The 25914-nt window shown below is 38.5% G+C and overlaps 1 protein-coding gene and 1 long non-coding RNA gene across 2 annotated transcripts in view; one reads left to right on the top strand and one right to left on the bottom strand.

The window, feature by feature from the left end:
* The window catches only part of COL25A1 (collagen type XXV alpha 1 chain), a 311581-nt gene that overhangs the window by 150751 nt on the left and 134916 nt on the right, over positions 1–25914 (bottom strand). The window lies entirely within an intron of this gene.
* On the top strand, positions 2148–13069 carry LOC140104245 (uncharacterized). Its single transcript, XR_011850285.1, has 3 exons — positions 2148–2231; positions 4184–4311; positions 12740–13069. It is a non-coding gene; the product is annotated as an uncharacterized lncRNA (long non-coding RNA).

Here is a 25914-nt window from a genome sequence, read left to right as displayed (position 1 = left end):
AGAGACAAGGCATATTTAACAATATTATATATAGTGGGACTTCCTCTATATGGTTTTCTAACAATGAAAATTGCTGAGCTGTCAATCAAGGACACGTTACTAAAGGAAATCTACCACATCACTTATATTAGCCTGAAGATGTGACAGTGTATGTAGCAGAGCTGGATGTGTTCAAAACAGTGAATACAGATGTCTGCAGAATAGTGAGGTACAAGATCTCCCCGGGTCCCTATCAGTCGCTCCATGCTGCTCCCTTTCCCCACCTCGTCATTGGCCGTATGAGTTCTGTGCAGATAAGCTATTAACCCTTAGTGCTCACACAGCACAGACATAGACTTCATTTACTAATGATTTCTACCGCTCCCTGCTCCTCACAGTCAATTTACTTGTGGGAAACTAAATGGATTTAATGCTAAATTACTTTGAGAGAGAGAACACAATGCATCATGGGATCAGTGGGTAAGCTAACTGGCCTCAGCTTGAGGGCATAGACAGATAGACATTACTCTCCGCCCACTTCACCTGTCAAACACAAAGAAGGCATGGTTCTGTTTGTTTTCAAAGGGGCAATCACATATAATAATTTGGTAAAATCGGTATAGCTTTACAGTTACGCTTTAAAGCAACCAGAAGTATTAAATGGTGTAGTCTACTAGGCTTTTCCATTCTGCGTTTTTAGCTGTATGCTGATCAGGCGAAGGCCAAGATACTCTTTAGGGCTCCTTCTGACAGTTTAAGTCTATGGACACCCGCTTTCATTGTCATGGGTTTCTATAGCTGCATCCACCGTTAACAGCAGAACTCCAAGCTGCCTTCAACTGCTTTTACAAGCCAATCCCTGGAGCTATATTTCTCAGTCAATATCAGTTGTGGATCACAAATTGAGTGAAAGACAGATTCATGTGCTTACATTATTATTTTTGAATCAGTAAAGTGATCACAACAGTAATGATTCAGTTTCCAATACAGTATATATCCATGGCAATTATTGGTACAAATCTACATATCAATTCATTTTCTATAACATTGCATAACTGCACAGAATACATCTATTGGCCTGCAGGCAATAGTTTGTGTAAATTTAAGACAATAGTGCAAAAAAAAAAATACTAGTCCAACATAATTTTGGTGACATTTTCTGTACTTTTTCTTCAAGATATGAACCTCTATCTCTTGGCATGTAGAATATAAACTTTAGATTTGGAAATTATTCAAAATGTGTGTGGGAAGAGATGATTCTTGGCACAGTGTCTGATACATAGGCAAACAATATCTGCAAACACTCATTCTTTTTCAAGATTGTGTTTTGCTGAAAACATCCAAAATGTGGAGCTTGAGTATGACAGTGAACATAATAATTACTATTTGTATAGATATTGTAAATAAATAGTTCTAAGAGGGTTTTTATGATGGGGGTAGGTGTTGAAAAAGATCAACATAAACATGGCTTACTGCTTAGGGTTATCCAGATGGGATTACAATTTTACAGTATGTAATGTAAAAACCCTGTTTACACCCAGCCCTCCAACTGAAAAAAAAAATCCTCTCATTTTCAATAATTCATTTTTAGTGTATGCTTAGAAACATAAATAGATAACATATAAAAGAATAATAATAATAATAATAATAATAATAATAATAATAATAATAATAAAAATGATGCAGTGCACAAATTACGCAGTGCTGCACTTTCCAAATCAGTCACTGTCCCAGATGGGGCTCACAATCTAATCAACCTACGAGTATGTAATAGATACATGATTAATTAATTGATTGATAGATAGATAGATAGATAGATAGATAGATAATAAATAAACAACAGACCTAACCATCACAATTGATGGCTCCACACTTTCCTTGTTCCAAAAAGTCTGCTGCTTTGCAGTAATCTGTCACTATTCCGCACACAAACGTATGAAAATGGCCGTATTCATTACAATGGGTCATCCATTTCAATGCTTGTATTGTCCAACGTACTGTACCATGTGTGAGATGCAAAAAAATACAGAGCATGTCCTTTTTTCGCATGTATTCCCTTTCCTTAAGTCCCATAGAAGTCTATGGAAACATATGAAATATGGTTTGCATACGTGCTGCATACATTTGTGCACCGCATGCTGCTGTATATACATGCAGTATCCATGGAGACCAGAACCAGTGGGAGGTGCAAATAGTCAGCCATCCATCATTTGCCAGTCTACCGTATTTTATACGGATACATGCTCCTACGGGTAAAAAAACATCTTATTTAGAGCCAAAATACAGAACAGGAAAAAACATGAGGTTGGGTGCATGAGGCCAAGGCTGCATTCAGACAAACAGGTGCTCGCCAGGCTAAGGCACATCAGCCCGTTGGAGAGGAGGAGGGATGAGCCACTCTCTAACGCCATCTCAAGCCTCCAATCCATCTATAAATCTCTTCTCGCTTCTCCTCTTCCTCTCCTATCCGCAAGTCTTTCCACTGGTTTCCCATTGCACAACAAATTCAGATTAACATTAATATTAACCATGACTCACAAAGCATTCTACCACCTGTCCCCCCCCCCATATATCTCTGAATCTATCAGCCATTATATTCTAGACATAGTCTTCGTTCCTTATATAAGACCTTCTATTTCATCATCCGCTCTAGTTTCACAACTGTCTCCAGGACTTTTCTCATGGTTCCCCTAATACTCTGAAACTCTTTACCAAAACTGTCTAACTGTCCTCCATCTTTCAAACCTTTAAACATAACCTGATAACCCATATATTAAGGATTGCCAAAAACACTCAATAGCTGCACTGCTCTGTTCCCTCACCTCATGTCTCCTTCTACTCTCCTCTATAGATTATGAGTGCTTGTTCCAGGTCTCTGTAGATTTTATACATATTTTGTATAAAATGTATTTGAAATCCTTATTGAATGTACAGCACCATGGATTTAATGGCACTTTAACTATATTATATTTCCATTATTTATGTATAAAGGAAACCTACCAGTTAGAATGGCAGGGGTAAGCAGTAAGTACCGAGCACCAGCTCAGGGTGAGCTGGTGCCGGTACTTACTTTCGTTAGTGTGATTAACCCCTGTTTCGCGGTTTTAACACTTTTTAAACTTTAGAGCAGAAGAGGCTTCGGCGCTGCGTGCGCACGATTGTGCGCGCGCCTACATATGAAATGCCGGAGATGTTGCGCGTGCACGGTCGCATGCAGCGCTGAAGCCTCTTCTGCTCTAAAGTTTAAAAAGCGTTAAAACCGCGAAACAGCGGTTAATCACACTAACGAAAGTAAGTACCGGCACCAGCTCACCCTGAGCTGGTGCTCGGTACTTACTGCTTACCCCTGCCATTCTAAATGGTAGGTTTCCTTTAAATAGATAAATATTCAGTTAAGTCCAGAAATACTATATTGACCAGTGACACTACCTTCATGAATTGAGCTCTGAGTCATAGTAATAAAAGGAATAGCTCAGAACTTTGCCTCAAATTAACCAATATGGTCCCATCCATAGTATGACTCTTTCAACAAGAGTGTTTAGTGTCAGTTTACAAAAGCAGAATCTTTCTTTCATGGTTAAAAGAATTTACAAAAACATTAAGTGTCTTATGAGATGAAACGTAAAAAGGGAAAGAAATCTGCTCCCCCTGAAGGATTGCTCCTTAGCTCTGTTTTATGCATTAGCCTGAGCACATCCTGAAAGATATGAAACAGTAGTTGGCTCTTTTCAAACTCTTCTATGTAGAAGCAGTAGCACCTACAGCAAATAAATCATCCTCTGCTATAATAAAAGACAGCAGGAAGCCTGTGCTCTCTTTCTTCCCATTTAAAGATGCAGAACAGCCCCGTCACAGTGGAAAACTCATTTTCATTTACTGACAGTTCTGCATCTTAAATGCAAAAAACTCAATAAAGTGGACATTGATGTGGACTAGATACATTAATGTTACTTCGTGGTATAGGAAAAGAAATATGCCCTTTTTCAATTGAGCTAAGGCCAGCACCATCTATTTTTTGGTCTTATCAGCCCTATAAGTAATATTTTTTAAAGGATCCAGGCCCACGGCTGTTATATGATTGGACCGTGTGACCGACCTGACTATAGTTTATGAGAAAAGGATGCCTGACTGATGAAAATCAGTAGTGAAAACTGAATTAAAATGAGAATTTTTGAGATTTGTGTAAATCACTATTTTTTTGTAGGAATAAAGAAAAATGTGGTAGAAATCAGCATTTGTCTTCTCCTCAGGATGTTTATCTGACAGCTGAGCATCCAAACTCTTCCTTCATGAATGCAAAAGGAGTCTTCCAGCTCCCGAATCAGCCCGGAGGTAAAGGCAGCAATGTGTCGGCCATTTTATAAGTCTTCTAGACATATTTCCTTTTCCCCAGTTATGTGTCATTTTAAGGAATTATACTGAACTAAACATCAATCTGCTCAGCTCCTCCTGATGTATATCCTAATGCCAATGCAAATCAGCTGTAATTGTTCTCCTTTAACATGTTCATAGTAAACAAAAAGATAGAAAATGAAAATTCATGTTGATTATTTCTTTGGCGGCTCCATCTTGTACATGACACTGCATTGCATCATGGTATTGCCTATAAATATTATGGCGCTACTTATGCAATTTATTGTTGAGCAATTATTTACATGATCCTTCTTTAAAAGCGTCAGTTAAATGAAATTACAATTTCTGAAGCTAAATATGCTGACAGATCTAAGTGTGAAAACAACAGGGAAGGGAAAATGTTTGCAATACTAAAACTATTACTTCCGTCATAAAAGCCAATTGCACACTTTACTCCACCAGCAGGCTTTCATAGTTATGATGATAGATGAAAGTATTCACAAGACGCTTTGGTTTTGCATTTCATGTGTGACGACATTGAATGGAGAAGGAGGAAATGTTATCCAGGCAGATTAGGAGCGGCATATTACATGTGAGGAACGCCGGTGCGGGTCAACAATCTGACTCTGCAACACATGCTGCTTATCTGCTTACACTAAGACCCTTTCTTAGGCTCATATATTTGCTTCAAAGTCTTGTCATATGTGCCTTTAAAACCACTTAAATATCATTTCAAGAGAACCCAAGTGACAGGTGTCTTTGGGGACTGCAACAGAACATATCAACTAAAAGGGGGGTGCTGAAAATATTAGACCTGATAGTGTGGGAGCCAGTGGTTTCAGTTACAATTCCTATCAGCAGACAGTCTAAGACACTATGACATAGACAGGACTACAACACTATAGTATATTTATATCAGCAATGTAGCAAGTAACCGGTTTACAACACTGATGCTGTATATGCATAAAAGCTCAACAATTCTTTGCACAGTCTTACGTGTTCTCTTCTGAAATTTGAGAAAAACACTTTGGAGAATGCACCATGGAATTTCTCCTTGGAATTTCACCAGGTTCTCCTTTTACTGTAAACTGGAAGTACTCTACTCTAGCAGAAAATATATTTTCTTACCAAACTGATTTATGTATGGTGTAATCCTTTGTGGTTACAATAAAAGATATATGGGTGGGTCTTAAAAGGGTTGGCACATCACCACTTCTTGGTGATGCCATCGAAATCTTGTGCCAATGCTAAAAGTTTTTCATTTTCAAGTATGCACTTATTTCATTGCAATTTTTATTGGGATGCCCAGCAGGAAGCAAAGCTATCAGTTTCAAAGTGCTATGTAAATGTAGAAGAGAAAGCATGACATCCTCAAGAGTCATTTCTAGCGATGGCCCTGGCACAAGACTGCCAAGTGGATCTTCACCTTCAGATGTTAGAGATAGTAGTGGCTTAAATAAAACCGGATGGATATTAGTTTACTGCTTGGGATGTAAATTAACCAGATAAAAGCATATTATTGAGGTTCTTAGATTTGGAGCTTCTTTTAACATTATATGAAGGGATTGTAATAATTAAAACCACATGACTTCGAATACTCATTCTGCACATCTCAAAAGACGTCAAATTATCCTGCACTACATGGAAATATCCAAGAGCATAATAAAGGAGCTGTTGGGGCCTTTACTATGATTATGTTGTATAGTATCCATACACAGAATACATGCTGCAATAAATGGAGATAGTGTATAATAACTCTGAAAATGAACAATTCACAATGAATATTCTACTAAATTTAACCTTCAGACACGATTAACACTCATTATCATGCAGTCAGCTAATATTATGATATGGAATAAACCATTAAGTGGTTGAACTGCTGACATATTGTCTTGTGATAGCATATGCTGAACAGAATGCCATACGAGAAGGAGAAGGCTTATATTAACTGAATCAAATAATATCCACTGAGAGGCTGCATAATATTTTATTGACCTTTTCTTTCACCTACACTGATGAGATGAGACTTGATAAGATTTCTATTTGCATCAGATTGATGCTTACGCAGGACAGGTGATATTTTCTGAATTTGGATTTAATGTATTCATATTCTGCCAGTTATTGCTAGAAGGGGGGCTCAAGTTCAATTTTCCGACATATAGACAAGCAGTTAACCTTTATCACATTAAAGTGCTTATCACAGTAAACAAGGTTTTTATAAATATACTGCTCAGATGCTAATGTCTTATTTAAGGAATATTAATATTAAGAGACTTCCTTGTGCATACACAGCAATTATCACATCAGTATTCGAATCATTTTCTATTTCAAGCTGTTTCCTTGCAGATGCTTCGGTGTTATTGCCGGTTTTATGACTACCTTTCACAGCGCATTATAGTTTACAGACTACTGGCTGTCCTAAACAGCAGCTTGTAGTCTGGTTATGGGTTTGCAGTACTGTGTATTAGACAGCAGTTAGCCTTAGATGCAACTGTTCCCAACTCCCTCTAGACTTATCCAGACTTAGTGTGCACATGTTTTCACTTGAGAAAAGGAAATAAGTCAGACACCTATGTCAGTGGCTTAGTTTATACAAGAACAAAAGATTGGCATGTCAAAATCCACGTCTGATCCTTCTCTCAGTGGGAGAGATGAGATCCTGATACACAATAGATGAGCAGCCATTGCAACAGCAATTAGTAATTCTCCACAAATCATCGAGTTGGTTTTAGATACTCTATCCATGTTACATAACATGAACAGACAAGAAATACAATAATGGTTATTCCAGTGTTTAATTGATCATCAACCTTTAGGTCAATATCAGATCAGCAGTTTGCTGATAATCAGTTGACAGAGCAGACTATAATGTTCAGATGAGCAGTCAGCCAAGCACAGTGGTAAGCAAGTAAGAGGTCAGTGGTCACCTTATAAGCGTGTGGAGACTTATACCCATTAATGCTCCACTACGGCATTGTGGGAAATAGAAAAATAAAACCTACTTTTTCTACCTTGAAAGGCTGCCACCTCAACACAAAGTATGACTTACAAGAAGCCTAATAACATAATGTGGCATTAATCTAAACCAGTATATCTATTACAGCAGGAACAGACTCCCAACAGTAGACAGGGCTGTTTCAACCAGGTTGGGTCTCCTCAGTACAGAGTAGGGTTTGCTAGAGTGAGAGACTATTGACTAGGGTCATTAAGTAAGAGTTCTCCGTATGGAGAGTTTGCAAATTAAGGTCAACGCTCCATAAGGAGAACTCTTACTTTAGAACCCTAGTCAATAGCTTCTCACTCATCCAAACCAGTTCCTTACACTGTACTGATGAGACTTAATCAGTGCTGTTCCTTCTGGAATAGATACACTGGTTTGGCTTAATCCCACATCATGTTATTAGACTTCTTGTAAATCATGCTTGGTGTAAACGGGATTTGACCAGCACAAGACTTTAAAGCAAAAGTGACACTCACTCGAGTGGCTGACATTGCTTCCAACTGATTGTCGGGGTGGCAAGTGTCAAGCCCTGCTCTTAGTATTTTTTGGCCTTTCCTATTGGGTGATTATTAGAAAAATAAATGTAAATAAATTGAATTGCCCTTTTATGTCTGCACAAACTGCTAACCTGCATGAGGAGTTATTTCCTATATAGACTTCAGGCCCAGCAACTAAGAAGTCATGTACTGTGAGCCTGTAACTACATGTAGTTATCCCCACTTCTCTCTTAGCATATGCTTAGAATCTCACATCTGAAACTATGAATTACTAATATTTTGTGCCACTTCATGGTTTTATATGCAGGGCTGAATGGCTACCTTAGCATTTCCATAATTCAGCTATAGGTCACAAATGGTCACAAATTATAAGCTGTCTATAGTCTTCAAGGTTACAAGGGCACTGACGTACTTCCAAAAAGGCTCCCTGTGCTACAGAAATTTATGTGGCTAAGAATGTGAAATGTCTCTGGGGATTAAATAGTGTCTCTCCAACTAATAAAGAGGTTATTAAGTTTAAGATACTGCTGTAATTGTCATTGTGGTCTGCACTTACCCTCAATGACAATTCCCACTGACATTACAAGGAGTTATACTTGTCATTCTCCAACCAACTAAATGGAAACTCAGTTTAAGTGTCTCGCCAGTGAGTCATAAAGTAAAAACTGAATTTCTCAGCACAATCACCATCAATAAAAATGCCTTGGTTTTAGATCTGAAAATAAGTGTTCATAGATTTTTTTCTCTGCATGTGCTAAATCAGCATTATAAAGTTGTAGAAAAGTCTGGTAACTGGAAGAATACACAAATGTTCTTGCAGTCCTCCGGTGGCCCCCTGTTGTTTTGTGTTTTGAAGGGACAAATGTGTTGTTTTCCAAAAACTCCATCAGTTCTTTCCTTCCAAGCTGTCACTGAAGTTGTGCTATAAACATGTAAGTACAAGCCGGAATGAATTAATGTTACCGCTCACTAATAAAAGGCAAAGGATGAGTTCCAAAATTACCACATCAACATATTTTTGTTTTTGTTAATCTGTATTGTCATTGTTTTCTTCTCGTAATCAGGAAAGCAAAAGATAAAGGTAAATGGACGTAGAAGCCATGAAATAATCTCAAATGCTAGATTATAGCTAGCATTTACAATGATTCTCCCCAATCTGCTACCTTCATGCCAGGGCGGCATGGAGGGGCGTGAAGGGGGGGGGGCGCGGCTGGCCAGGGGTGGGGTAGGGTTGGCAGAGTGAGGTGGAGCACCTGCACATACTGCAACTGGTGAATTTTCATATTTGAAAAGTTGCCGGTTGTGTTTATTTCTACGCAAGGAATTGAGCAGTCTGTTTCCAAAAAGAGAATTCTGACACGCATATTGTAGGATGACATAATGCCATAATGACTGGTGTGGGCAGAGACCTCAGGCAGTTATAGGGTTAGGGTATTTTCTGTGATGACTGGTAGTGCAGTACCCTCTAGTGAACCGTTTATTTAATGGAAACCCCCTTTAAAATATTCTGAGTTTTGACCATTTTACTTAATTGTGTCTATATATCTGGCAGATATAGATAGTGTATCACCTGCACAGTGGCTAGCATTCAGCATTCCCCTGGTCACCACTATTCTTCTATACTGTAGATTACTGCTCATGCATCATATACCCACTACCAGAACAAAATGTGGTTGAGCCATGTGGTCCATGTTCCCTTGTGAGTTACCCGAGCTGATCTCTCCCAGACCTGCGTTGAGAATTTCCTGTTAATCAATATGTTAACTGTTGCCAAAGGGTAAGGAATTTTATAATAAGTTTTTCGAGAAAGGAAAAGGAAAACTATGGCTCCAGTGCTATCCTAAATTTGGAAACTTCCTCTCCACTGACCTACATCCATGGCCGCTCACCAGAAGCGTAACTAGCAGAGGCTGGGCCCCATAGCAAAATTCTGAATGGGGCCCCATTCATCTTAACCATAACATTTGCCACTAACTAAATTTATGAAAACCGTACCTGCTGAGTTCTTAGTCTCCCCCCATCTCCAATATACCTGCATATTGCTGCAAAACCTTAAAATCTATATTGAGTGAAATTTTTGCTTTCACAAAATATTAAAGGGAACCTACCACCACAAATCTACCTATAAAAGGTAGATTGGGTGGTAGGTAGATCAATGGGATGTGAGGATAGCCCTTTTAAGGGCTAATCCTCACGTCCCCACACTTTTTTGATAACTTTTATTAGACATATATTCAAATTTACTTATGCGGCTACTGGGGCGTGGAGTAGCCGCATCTGAGGTTACACGAGGCGGCTACTCCACGCCCCGGTAGCCTCTTTTCCCCTCGCCTGCGCGGTCACTGCTCTGAAACAGGCGCGGGCATGCTCTTCTGCGCATGCGCAGACGGCAGGATCGCCGGACGAGGGCGCGCAGCTACGCGTAGCTGCGCGCCGAACCTGGGTGAGTAGGAGGGGAAAAGAGGCTCGTGTAACCTCAGATGCGGCTACTACACGCCCCAGTAGTCGCATAAATAAATTTGAATATATGTCTAATAAAAGTTATCAAAAAAGTATGGGGACGTGAGGATTAGCCCTTAAAAGGGCTAATCCTTACGTCCCATTGTTCCACCTACCAACCAATCTACCTTTATAGGTAGATTTGTGGTGGTAGGTTCCCTTTAACAGTCGTAGTAACAACTGAATCACTGATCACACACGTATACACTGCTATACACACACACATACGTATACACTGCTATACACACACACATACGTATACACTGCTATACACACACACATACGTATACACTGCTATACACACACACATACGTATACACTGCTATACACACACACATACGTATACACTGCTATACACACACACATATGTATACACTGCTATACACACACACATATGTATACACTGCTATACACACACACATATGTATACACTGCTATACACACACACATATGTATACACTGCTATACACACACACATATGTATACACTGCTATACACACACACATATGTATACACTGCTATACACACACACATATGTATACACTGCTATACACACACACATATGTATACACTGCTATACACACACACATATGTATACACTGCTATACACACACACATATGTATACACTGCTATACACACACACATATGTATACACTGCTATACACACACACATATGTATACACTGCTATACACACACACACACGTATACACTGCTATACACACACACACGTATACACTGCTATACACACACACACGTATACACTGCTATACACACACACACGTATACACTGCTATACACACACATATACACTGCTATACACACACACACACATATACACTGCTATACACACACACACACATATACACTGCTATACACACACACACATATACACTGCTATACACACACACACATATACACTGCTATACACACACATATACACTGCTATACACACACACACACATATACACTGCTATACACACACACACACATATACACTGCTATACACACACACACATATACACTGCTATACACACACACATATACACTGCTATACACACACACACACATACACTGCTATACACACACACACATACACTGCTATACACACACACACGTATACACTGCTATACACACACATATACACTACTATATACACACACATGTATACTCTGCTATTTACACTAACTGCTATATACACAGATACACGTATAACTGCTATATACACGGATACACGTATAACTGCTATATACACGGATACACGTATAACTGCTATATACACGCACACACGTGTACACTGCTATTTGCACACACATGTATACACTGCTATATAGACATATATAAACATTGGTATACACACACATGTATTCATTGCTATTTACTCACACATGTATACACTGTTATATAGACACACATGTATACACTGGTATGGGTGCCTCAGCCTGATTTAACCCACGGGGCCCTATTGCTATAGTGGTAGTTACGCCCCTGCCACTCACCTAGTCAAACCGGATCCGCTATACTAACGGGATGAAATGAGATGGAAACAGTGCGGTCTACAGTTGGGTGTCTCACTGAGAGACTTACTGGTTTGATTTTTATCACATGTCATGTAACCAGGCTACTTGAAAGTCAGACACAGATGTGGATGGTGTTGCATTATTTAAAATAGTTAATAGAGGCAAAGTTTTCCTTTTCCCATCATGGAAAACTTATTTGCTTATTCCTTATCCAGAATTCCAAGTACAGCATGCATAGCTCCTTGCTCCAAATGTTTGTAACGGTGGCCTGCAAAAGGGAATCTCCACAAGGAATTTAGTTTCCTCCTTGACCAAGTCCACAGCCTTTAACATAGCCAAAGCATCTCCCTACACTGTACTGGCCAGATGCAATGACATTGAAACAGCATTGCATTTTGTTGAGTGTCTCTTCTTTTTGGACAAACCTATTAATTATCCCACGTCATATCAGTAAGTCATTTATAGATGTAGTGGGAGCCACCTTATTAAACGTAGCACTTGAGGCATAGTTCTCCCTTTACCACCCCGGAAAACGTATTTGCATACTCCATATGTTTAATCATCAGTAGAACATGCGTGGTCTTCAAGGCAGTCTACACAAGGAGTTTCTTTTCTCCCTGAACTTTGGCTAAGATACACTACTTCAGGAATGGTGACCTGTGAAATCCTTATGGGGTTAAGGGTAAAGAATGCACAGTCCCTTAGATTCTGCTCCTTTATAGTGATATAGTGGTTCACATATGCTGTTTATTTTTATATGATGCAATCATGCAAAACAATTTATTGATAGATAGATAGCCATGCAGATAGAATTGGACATTATTAGTAGTTATTAAAGTTCATCTTTGAAACTCAGGTGTCTCTTCATGCTTTATCTCTCTGTTTTGCTAGGAGAGCAGAGGAAGCCCAGACGAGACAAGATTTCTCATGACTTGTTTGCCAGAGTCTTGCACTACAATCGAAGTCCAGGCGGCACACCAGGAATTCTATTTCCTAAAGTTTAATAAAAGCCCATCTGTGGTTTGGCAGCATGCCTAGCGTGGTATATGAACAGTATGTCAGTTTAATTCTCCTGGCACAAGTTGATGTTTTCTCCTATCTGACTGATTAATCTTGTTGGAGACAACAGCATTTGTTTCTATGGAAAGTAAAATTGTAAAATGCTTGCGTGTGTAAAGCTACAGTTCTATATGGATTCAAAATATGGATTCAAAGTGGAGCACCACTAGATCACTTATCCTGGATAATCAGAGGATAATCAGAGTGCTAGCAGAACTGTTTTGGTTCTCTAAATGACTGGTTTATGCAGGCGCATGACGCCTCATGTGTCCCGCTGTTTAACTGTGCAGAGGCATCATGGTATTGATAGCAGAGCAGAAAGAAAGAAAGAGCAGGATAAATCTAATAATCTGAAAAAGTTCTGTCAGATGGAGAAGGGGTCGGGGTGCAAAGTTCTGTTTCCTCTTGAAATCTTCCTTGATTTGATTAGCCTCTCCACTAAATTCTGCTTATAAATATTGCTAGATATAGATTTAGTAACAGATAACCCAGATAACAAAGAGAAAAATAAAGTGTCCTTATGGCAAGTATCTTTCTAAAGTCCACTTGGCTTGGTAGAATAACACATAACACACACATATATATATTTTATATAGCATCGACGGGTTGTCAAAGAACCACAATATACAGTGAAAGACCTAATAATCTAAAACTACTAAATGTTGAACTATAAAATGTATTAAGACTAATGTGTGTACCTACATTATTACAAAAGTCAGATGTGCTGCCCAGTATGCCTCGGTGGGTTAGCAGGAAGCATAATGGTTGCAAGTGGCTAAACCGCATAAAGAAAACTGTGGGAATCCAGAATTGTGTCACATCAGCTGTTTATTAACAACAACACTGCCCTAACGTGAAAGAGCCAACAAGAACTTGATCCAAAGCCAGTATATAAATTCTCAGATACAAGGGTGAAAGCCTATAGCAATGTTTATGTAACCAGACAATGGAGAGTTGTGTTCTGCAGTGATAGTCGCCTCTGGAGGCACAAGTTTATCTCTTTTATATATCTTAGTGATTGTACTATGCTGGTGGGAAATGAGCCAGCTCAGCCTCTGTGTTATTCTAATGAATATTATATTTAGATGACATGTACTAAATGAAATATATATAAATAAATTGGACCAAATACTGTTTGCCAAAACTAGCAAACCTGGGGCAAGTCTGAGAAAGAATGCTGATATTCTATCAGAAGCTCGGAAATTGTGGTCTGTCTTGCTTGTTTCAGCCCATCTATGATGGCAATTTGCACATTCTCTCCTCTCTAAAATTTTCTTTCTAAGAAATTGTATATATATATGTTGAGTAAAGAAGTAAAATCCACAATGAGTGGTTTTGCTGAAAAAACAATTATAACATTCATGATCTTGGAAAGCTGGATTGCCTTCAGCCTGCATGTTACACGGAGCTTCCTGAACTGTCCAGACAGGACTAAACAACTTGAGCTGGATCACTCATACACAGCAGCTCTGCAAGGTGCAGTGATTAATTACTTCTGCCTGTCAGACACAACACAGTGATTACATCATTCTCTTGAGCAATGCATACTTAATATGAGAGGAGAAGTGCTAAGCCAGACAGAGAAGCGACAGAAACTCATTATCATAATTGCATAATTGTATTTTCAGCAAAACCACTCAGCTAAGTCAATTAAAAAGATATGATTCTGCATCAGTGTAGCTACAGCATTCTCAAGGTATGTTTGGTTCACAATGCATGAAATCAAATGGTAGATTTCCCTTAACCCCTTTGCGCCGCGAGCCTTCTCCATAGCCGGTAAGTCTTTGCTGCATATTGCAGCAAAAGCTTACCGGTAACACCCTCGATCACTGCCAGCACCAATCGCGGGTTTTACCCGCCGATCACCGCCGCCGGCTTCAAATTGATGGTGGCGCAGATTACCTCTACCCGTGATGTCTGTCGCCATGACATCCTCGGGTCTTGCGAAGACCTGAGGCTGTCCCGTTTTAACCCATTCATTACAATGTGCTAATTGTAAGTTGTAATGAATGAGGAGAAAAATCCCCATATACTGCCATACTGTAGTATGTAGTATATGATAGGATCGATCAGATAACCTAGGGCAGTGGTGGCAAACCTTTAGCAGCCGAGTGCCCAAAAAGCAACCAAAAACCCCCCTTATTTATTGAGAGGTGCCAACCAAAAATTAAAGCAGTAACTTATTGCTCCCTGTTGTTCAACAACTTTCAATCATATTGGCCTCCTGAGGACAGCAACAAAGTAGAAATATGGAAAATGTTAGCTTCTTTCTGAAAGCAGCATCTTTTAAGTTGCTTGGAACTGCAGGAAGATTCTTTGAGTCCTGTCTTGTGTGCTGGGGCGAAGGCCTGGGTGCCCACAGAAAGGGCTCTGAGTGCCGCCTCTGGCACCAGTGCCATAGGTTCGCCACCACTGACCTAGGGTTAAAGTCTTAAAAATAGTAAAAATAAAAAAAGTAAAAAAAAATTAATAATAAAACCTAAAAAATATAAATATTAATAAACATTAAAAATCATAAACACATTAGGTATAACCGCGTCCGATCTATCAAAATATAATAACGGTTTTTCACTGCGTTTAACCCGTAATGGAAAATAGCACCAAAAGTTGAAAATGGCACTTTTTTGCCATTTTGAAAAATATTTAAAAAATCAATAAAAAGTGATCTAAAGGTTGCACAGTCCTAAATATTATAGTAATGAAAACGCCATCAAAGGTTGCAAAAAATGACACCACCAACAGCACCGTAAACCAAAGTATGAAAAAGTTATTGACGCAATAAGATGACAAAATAAAAAATAAAAAATTGTACAGGTGGTTTTAATTTTTGTAAATGTATGAAAACATTATAAAACCTATACAAACTTGGTCTCCTCGTAATCGTACCGACCCAAATAATAAAGTAGACATGTCATTTGTTCACTGGCGCACATTGAAAGCTGTAAATACAAGCCCACAAGAAAACATTGCAAATACGTTGTTCACCTTTTTCACTGCATTTGGAATTTTTTCCCTGTTTCCCAGTACACAGCATGGTATATTAAATACCGTCACCATGTAGTGCAATTTGTTACGCAGAAAATAAGCCATCACGGAGCTCTTTATGTGGAAAAATAAAAAAGTTATAGATTTTTGAAGGTGGTGAGTGAAAAAACTAAAAAAGGGCCAGGTCGTTAAGGGGTTAATAGAAACATATCCCATCCACAGGTTAGGGGATAAGTGTCTGATTGCTGTGATCCTGATCACTTTTATCTGCACTAGATGGGAGAATATAGAACCAAAAGTCCCCTGTCCCAAAAATGCACCACAGTGAAAGAAGCACATTTATGTGACTTATGGGACAGTCATCCTGTAAATAGTCACCCGAGTCCCATAAAACTAAATTATCATCTGAGCCCCATAGAACTAAATGAAGTTCCCTGTTCTCCCAATAGATGTTTGTCCTCTACACAGTGACTATTTGTACACCTCTTTTAAGTTCATGTCAGTAAAACTGCTGTCAAAAAACACTAAAATACTCACTTTAACGCAGAGACTGACTTTGTTCATATCTGATGTATATGTGAGGAGACTTTGGTAACATGTACGAAAAGTGTAGCTTGTACAAAATGAATCTTTAAGTGTTTTTCATGTAATTTTGGATCTGTAATTGAGGGTATATTTCAGGACAGTTTACATTTTACTCTGGAAAATCCTTTGTCAAAATCCGCTGTTGGGTTTTCTAATGTGGACTTTGGAATGTCAATTCCGATGGCCTTCAATGTTTTCAATATATGAAAGATGTCGGCACAGATTTACCCAATGTAAAATACATTATAAATCCCTCCTTGTGAACATTTCCGCAGAATCTAAAATTGCTGGCCTGACAGAGGCCACTATAGCTTGTGGGAGATGGATGCCACTGTGACCTTGGGTATCCTCCTCATTGATGCAACTGTCCATATATAAAGACACCTTCAACATTGGCAGCAGTAAATCCGTGCCTGCTGCTAATGATTCCTACTCCGCTTGTTGTCACAGTGGGAGGGGCTGCATGTGATATTCTAACCCCCTGTAAGTCTCTACAGTGGGATATTATGGAGCAATCCTAAAAGTAGTAGTGTGCACGCATCAGATAGTGTGTTGTCATAGGCAATGGCAGCAGTGATTAGCGAGGAAGCTAAGCAGACTGGCAATCATATAACTGTTATGCTTCTATATTCAGCACATGACATAACTGGCAGCAGATATTCACTTTTCTCTCCATCACAGAAAATGCCAGGGATTATTTCCCTTGTATGCACACTGTCAGAATAAATAACATGCAATGATAGTAGAGCTGTGCTGCGCCTGGCATTGTTCAGCAATGAAACAAAGCAGAAAAATGTGTCATTTGCAGATGAGTAATGGGGTGACAGGATGCGAGCTATCACCTGCAGGCAGTTTGGAAACCATGCTGTGCCGTTTCACATTATTGACAGTGCCAGCATGTGGCTAATACTAGAGAGCAAATATAGACATGTCGATCATCCAAAATCTTCTTTGCCAGCAGCCTGCAGTTACTGCTGAGTGGGGGCATTTCATAGCTGCACTTTCATTTATGACAAACATCATTTTTATTAAATTCTTTATCATTGGAAGTGTAGCTTGTAACGTGAAGCCTGCAGTATTACGAATCTTCTATTAGCATTGTATAATTACCTACGTGTTCACCAAATATACACATCCACACAGCATCTGGACAATTACTAGTACATAAAATACAGAGCTGAAGCAGTGAAGGTTTTGGGTGGTCTAGGACAGGGAAGGGTTAATTTCAGAATACTTAAAGGAAATCTACCACCAGATTTAGCGGTGGTAGACTGTCACTAAAACAATGCTCTTTACCTTAGGGGTTAAGGGTCAGTGTTCTCTCATCCTTATGTATGTCCTCTATACCAAATAAAGTAACTTATAAAAATATGCTAATGAGCTTGAGGCACTCAGGCCTCCGACATCCGAGCACCGCCTTGCTCCGTCCAATGATAAAATATGCATGTCCGATTCATCATCATTATTACGGCCGCAAGCGCTGCAGACAGCCAGTGACATCACCCAGCTGTCTGTAAATCTCGCATGATCATTACACCTTAAGTAACCGCACTGGTCTCAAGCATACTGCACAAAGTTTAGTGCTCACGCACATGTCCGGGATTTACAGATAGCAATGTGTCAGCATGTAAATCAAATTGATCTAGTCCATTTAATTCATATACAGATGAAAAGGACAAATGCATTGGTGTAGCTACTACTACAGAAGACATAGCAGCTACTTTGGGGCCCAAGATGTCAGGGGACATCAGTCCTGACTGATTATGCTTAAATGGAGGGCACCCAACCACAATTTTGCTACACATCCCAGCCCCTAGTTGTGCCAATAGAAATATGTATATTCAGATATATGAATTCATAATGTATGAAATCCTACTTTAATAACCTGAAGGTTCAAATAAGAAGTTATCTATAAGAAGCAATTCCTTTACTCATAAAAAAGTCTGTACAGAGAGAGATGACCGCAATATTTCTTTGCAGTAATTTTAAATCTCTTTTTACAGACTCAGAATCAAGAAACAAAACATTTCATATGGTTTTCCAAGGTCCATTTAATACTTGTATGAATCTTTATCATGGAATACTGATTGTTGATGGAAGCTTTCTATTTATCATTAGTACAAAACTTGCATGCACAGAAAACTTTATTATAGTACAGGCAGCCCCCTACTTAAGAACACCCGACTTACAGACGACCCCTAGTTACAAACGGATCTCTGGATTTTGGTAATTTACTGTACTTTAGCACTTAGCTATAATATCAGTTATCAAATGTGTCTGCAAATAATGTTTATTTTTAATCCTAGTTCTTATGACAACCCAAAGTTTTTAAAATCCAATTTTCACAGAGACCAAGAAAATTCTGGCTGGGGTTACAATTATAAATATACAGTTCCGACTTGCATACAAACTCAACTTAAGAACAAACCTACAGAACAAATCTTGTATATTATAAAAAATAACACTGACTACAGCTAAAAATACTTTATTCATAGAGCCTGGTTTCCCCAAATCTCCTAAATAAAAAAATTATGCAATAATATACTAGGGAGCACAGGTCATACATCTCTGATTGGTAAGGGTTTGTGTAGACTGCAGTGCACTAAGCTCACTGTACATTGATAGCTGTTATGCTTGGTACAAACCAGGCTCCCATTGATGAATGGATGTCATGCCAATGGCCTAGGGGACAGACACATCGCTCACATGACCTTAACAGCCATTTCATGATAGTGGGGGTGCCAGGTGTTAGATCTCCACTGACCAGCAGATTAGCATCTTCCAGTTTTTTGGGAGACCTATTTAAAAACCTACTAGAAGTTAGCTGGAGCAGATCAATGCTATACACTTGATGCTATTATGAACTATACTGTGCATTTCTATTCTCTTAGTTCATTGAATATATCTGTCCACTGTAGTTAAATCTATGACTACCATAAACAAGATGAAAGAAATAAAGACTAACGTTCCAATGTATATTATTATAGCTCTGATCTTCTTCTAAGAAAATTTGATTCACAGACCAGAAAAAGCATCATTAAATGCCATGACAATGGATAACTTTGTTATATTCTCATCTCCTAATAAGAAACACATGTAATGTACTGTTAGTGGTAATTCTAAATATCTTGAGAAATTGAAGACGTTTCTAGAACCAGATACAGTACGAGATATTAAGACACAGGAAAACATTGAAAGACATGTATGTCTTTGTAATTGTTTATTTAGCCATTATGGATATTTCTTAAAAATGTTTGATTTTGATAGTTACAGGCAAAATGATGTTGTTGGTAGAGGTTTAAAAAATATTTACCTATTAGAGGAAATGAATATATGTATAATATATATTCCGTTAGGCTTGAAACTCTTGGGTTCCAGGGACATGTCTGTTTTTACCAGTGGCCATTCATGTTACTGTTCTGCACAGGGGTGGGATGTTAAATTCAATTGGCTACTTCTGGTTAAGCGTGGGTGAAAGGGTCAAAGCTGCATTTGACCTGGGACAGGTGGACACTATGGCATGGTGTGTCCCAGGACCTCCTAGTCAACAGTCATGTGGCAGAAGGGCTTTGGGGCTGGTACTATTTACTTAAATAAAATTAATTTTTTTCTTCATAGACCTATTTATGTCTATATGATGTTTGGGAAGACATTTTTTACAGTCATATCTGGCCATATGTGGCTGTAGCCCAAGATGTATTAAAGCAGCATAAATTTACTAATGACATAATATATAATATATTATGAAATATAGTATATTGTAAATAATCTAGAAACCAATTAAGTCTTACATTTTTTGGATACATAAAAATGCTTTTAAAGTTTTGTAATATATTATAGCTTTTGCGTAGAAGTAAAATAAATACATGTTAGCAGCGTGTCTGGAGAGGAATGGTATATATTAGAAGCTTTTTGATAACATTTCTCTTATATCAGAGGATTTGAGATTTGGGGAAATATTTTACAAATGTAGAAAATATTACCACCAGAAGGAAAGTGTTACTTTCCAGACTTTTGTGATTCATGTAAAGCAGAGTGAATCCTTTTGTGATCCATCATATAAAAGGGACTTCTTATACAGAGGGAATTTCAGTCTAGGAATGCTGAGCTAGGCACAAAGCCAGTAATGGCAAAGGAGAATACTGTTTGTGTGGCAGACATGAACAGGTTAACATGGAATGCGGTTAGTGAGCTCAAAATGAATCACGGAAACTGGATAAAAGATCACATTATTTTTCACCAGCTAAACTCTTAGACTGACTCGCAGAGGGCTCAGAGACAAAGCGTTCACCACAAAATGTACTCTTCAGATACCTGCGCAATGAGACTAAGCCAATATAAGTGCAATATGTAAAGCCAATGCAAGGAGAAGGTCAAGGAGACACCCTCTGGAAGCTGACATCATCCCGCCACAGGATGTACTCTGAGGAAGTAATGCAATTATGGAAGCGGGTCACATAAAACATTTCTCAGATGTGGAGTGTGAGAAGAATTCTGGCCAGATTTACAAATTAGCTTCATTTTATTGATAGGAGCAGAATTGTCTTTACATCACTGCAGCAAATTACCGTTACTGCTATGAACTTTCTAAAATTATAACTTATGACAGTCATTCTCAAACTGCGCAATTTGCAGTTCGACCATCGCCTACTATGTGGTTTTTACAATGCTGGTATAGTCTACATTTGTAACACAGGCATCTTTTGTCTCCTCGGGGAGCGGATCGAGGGTATTCTGCTAAAGTACATAGATAATCTGGAACTGGCTCACCCAGTTACATATCTCTCAACTTTTGCCCCACCCCAAGCATAGTATAATATCGAACTTAATGTATTCCACATTGTATAATGCACCCTTCATGTGCAGCCATATATTACCCCCTAATGCAATATTTAATTCCCAGTATTTAATTTTACCCTCATACTATCCATAATCCCCTAACATCCAGGCCCTTTTTTGTTTTTTCATTTCCATTTTTCACTCCCCACATTCAAAAATCTATAATTTTTTTTATTTTTACATGTAAAGAGCTCTGTTATGGCTTGTTTTCTGCATAACAAATTTCTATTCATAGTGATGGTATTTAATATTTCATGTCGTGTACTGGGAATCAGGAAAAAAAAATTCCAAATGCAGTGAAAAAGGTGAAAAAACGCATTTGCACTGTTTTCTTGTGGGCTTGGATTTTACGGCTTTCACTGTGCACCCCAAATGACAATTCTACTTTATCCTTTCGGTCGGTATGATCACGGGGACAACAAATTTGTGTAAGTTTTATAATGCTAGCACAGATTGTGGGTGTTATCGGTAAGTCTTTGCTGCAATATGCGGCAAAGACTTACCGGCTATGGAAAGGGCTCAGTGCGTGAACCCTCTTCCATGCACCTGCACCCCACGCTCGCCAAACTATTACGGCGTGCGTCATAAAGGGGTTCATTTTATCCTCATACTTCCTCATAATGCCCTAGCTTTCTGTACTCCAACACCCTCTATTCCGTGTCTCTCCAGCAATTTAACCCCTCTCTTCCTTCTCTTCCCACTGTGATCCTTGTCTTCCATCACCCTCATATTGTGTCCCTTGCCCTCCATCCCCCTCATATTGTGGCTCCCTCCTCCGTCCCCCTAGTGTCCGCTAATGAGCAAAAAAAGACAAGTGAAGGCAGCAGGAAGCTGATCCCGCCTCCCGATCTTGACGCCTCAGCTGTTATGCAGCGGTAGCATGTTGGTAGTGGTAGCAGGAGAAATGACAAAGCAGGACACGCCAAGACAATAATCCAACAACCCAGGATGGCAGGACAGCGTGGAAAAGCCTGGACTGTGGCACCGAATCCTGGACAATTATAAGCTATGTCACTCATGTTCGGTCCAGGAGAAGGATGAGGCATAGCCACTCTATAAAGCCACCACAAATCATTATGGGATATTTCATTATATATTCATTACTGTACAGGAAAATTAACATACCCTCCACACAAAATATTGTCTTTTGCTTTTTTAGGATTCCTGAATTTATTGAAATTATTTTTATTGAATATTGAATTTTTTTGCTGCCACCCCCTTTGAAAATATAAGGCAGCGTTCTTTGAAGCTGAAAGCATATTGGACTGAAGTAAGTTGAAGTTAAGTGAACTGGCTCCATAGCTCTGACTAATGATAAGCACACAAACGCCTGAAAGAAAGCTAGCTATGTGTGTACAGGCTGGACAGCCCGCCAGTTCAAATAAGTGGAAATGTAATCATTTTTTCCTGTCTAGCACGCACCATTTTAAATCTTTGTTGCTGAAATAAATACCTACAGAACGCACAGCACGATATCCTGTACCTGCGAAAGTCATTAGTGAAAAGGCACGGCACTTTAGGCAGTATATAAAGAATTATTAGTCCCCCTTTTATAATGACTGTGGTATTCTCACATCCAAAGATATTTGCACATGATATTTATATTTGCTATTTACTCATTCCCTATTATTACACACAGATAGTAAGATTGAAAAAAGTCTATCAAGTCCAACCCATTTTTCTACATTGTTGATCCAGAGGAAGGCAAACTCCCCTTTAGGACCATTTATCCTACATTAGGGGAAAAATTGCTTCCCGACTCCAAATGTTGCAATCAGAATAATTCCTGGATGAACATTTTCCTCCAGAGGTCCAGCTGGCAAGTTTTACTAAGATAAGCAAATTATAGGCTCTGTTCACACCTTGATGGTCTATACATCAGGCATATACAGATGTATACCATATCATACCTATAGTTTTCTATAGGTATTGGGCCATCTATCAGCGCCACTAATGAAAAAGTAGTCTTCTTTATAGAAGTATTCTCCAAGCCCTACTATGTGTTTCCTTAGCTACTGGCAGTTGACATAGCCTAATGTGATAAACAATGGTTCATAGAGCTAATTCTAAAAGTTATTTCCAGCCAGGGGCAACATAATAGACACTCAAATGTAACCAAAAGAAGTAGCTGATGTAGTCCATTGGGATTCCATTGTAGTGCCTGTATAAACTTGTTAAATGTGAACTTAGCCTTGGGTTGGCAGTCATTTACTTGCAAGTCATGCTACCTTTTGCCAAAGTAACCTAAAGACCAGGCATTAATAAAAATATAATGATTTATACTTTCTAGGACATTCCCTTGGCCCCCATAAGGCGAAATAGGTGCCTATAGCTATTTTTGCACAATATGCCAAAACAATGTAAATATGAATGAATGCACCATTACTGTCCATGAAGTGATGTTTTCATTCCTTCTAAGGTCTGTGATTTGGAAATTATAGAGGCCTTTCATTTCATTGAGTTAAAGGTATAGCTGTTATTGAGTTCAAGGACTCAATCTGTCTGTATTCTCTTCTAACATTTGCGCTGCCGGTGTCCCTGAAAGCACCATATTATCAGCATACAAATATTCTATATGGAGCCACAGATTGAGTATATTTTTGATTATACATGAGTCATAATATAGGTATGTGCACAAGCTATAATTTTACATCTCCCTATCGTTTTATGATTCTAAGACTCTTATGCAGATTCCATTTATGGTATGCTGTCTCAAACAGTAAGTATAAAATAGACAAAACTGTATTTTTTTTTAACACAGAAACAGAAGTTTGTTATATATGGCCTTTACTGTATCTGTCAACATTTACCTTATACACATTTGGTCAATTAGCACTCAGCAGAGTAAAAAACTTTGTACTACTTGCACCGTTGCAGCAAGAAATAAAACCCAGTTCAGACTGACAGCCTAACCTCAAGATAACACTTAATCTAGGATCATAGTGTAATACATTATATTCTACTAGAAAATGAGGTCAGACAGATTTCAACAAACTAAACCTGGAAAATATGTAAATAATACTGAGGTGAATAAATATGGAGCCTGATCCTAATGCAGACTGATGTTTAGGAGGAGAAAATATCGACTAAAAAAAGAAGTATAGAATAAACCTTTCATTCTGCTTGAGAGCTGTGGAAGTATTTATCATAGCCCGTTTCTTACCCAAGATTTCATATAACTTTCAGCAACGTGATTTAAATACATTTGGATGTTTCTTGATACCCTGCCTCCTAATAACATAAAAGCCTGGGAATCGTTTATTTTACCCAAATATATAGCTAAGTCGTTCCTATAAAACTTCACCACCCTGACAAGTTTAAGTGTTGTACATTAACAAAAATGGCGATAAAAAGGAAACTCTGCTGATAGCCCCATTAATATTAAACAAGGGAAGCTGTCCAACCTACATACATGGTGGAGACGATACTCTATAAAACAAGGTCTGCATTGAGAACATGCCAAAGAAGGGCAGCCCCTGAATTACATTTTAACATTACTTTTACATCCATTCCTCAATGTTTCTTGGCAAACTAATGCAGAAGGAAAAAATGTAACTGAATCATTATTTCTACCTAGGCTGAGTTGACTTTTTGTGTGTTTTACTGTTCCAGCTTCCTCCATAGCATTATTCATTGATGTCTGCAAATCATTAATGTTGCTCCCAATGTCTATACATTTCTTTAGCTTTTGTGACCCTGACCACAGACTAATCAATTTCCCTGTCTGTGTTCTAAAACGTAACAGATTAACATACCATTAGCCGTATGCAGATAAGTACATTTATGTAATGTAATGCCACTCACAAGATACATAACACCCTCCTAATATATAGTTACAGCCAAAGGCTTTAAGCTTTTCCTCAAATTAACTAATAAATTACATTTATAAATGTAAAATAAATGGCAAAATAATAAATACTTTATAGACTTGTACCATATTTAACATTTTTAAAGTTAAAACTCCAAATGTAGTGATACCACACAGTTCTCCTGTTAGTATCACAGCCCAACCTGCTGAATACTCAGCCAACCATTGCCCAAATTGTTGACTTTTCACCAATAACTACTTTAAGTGCTCACTGCTCAGCCAATCACTGCTTAAACCGTTCACTGCTCAGCCAATCACTGCTTCAACTGTTCACTGCTCAGCCAATCACTGCTTCAAATGTTCACTGCTCAGCGAATCACTGATTAAACTGTTTACTGCTCAGCCAATTACTGCTTAAACCGTTCACTGCTCAGCCAATCACTGCTTCAACTGTTCACTGCTCAGCCATTTACTGCTTAAATTGTTCACTGCTCAGCCAATCACTGCTTCAGCTGTTTAGTGCTCAGCCAATCTTTCGACACAACACTAGAGTGATCATTTACTATATTTTTAAAAGAAGCAGGAAGTGGCGATTCATTGGAATAGATGCAGTGGAAATTGTTAACGTGAGCATCACTTCTGTTTTCTTTTTATGCTGTTTGAATCTTTAAAAAATGTTACATACAGCATTTATTAGTAATAGTGAATGTAAAGTGAAGCAGACATTCCCCAAAGAGATCGAAAAGAGATTTAAAAACACTATGTTGGCTCTTATATTCATGTTTGAATG

The sequence above is a fragment of the Engystomops pustulosus genome, chromosome 1 (assembly GCF_040894005.1).
Source record: "Engystomops pustulosus chromosome 1, aEngPut4.maternal, whole genome shotgun sequence".
Lineage (NCBI taxonomy): Eukaryota > Metazoa > Chordata > Amphibia > Anura > Leptodactylidae > Engystomops > Engystomops pustulosus.
Note: the sequence above shows the minus strand (reverse complement) of the source record. Positions and strands in the feature narration are given on the sequence as shown.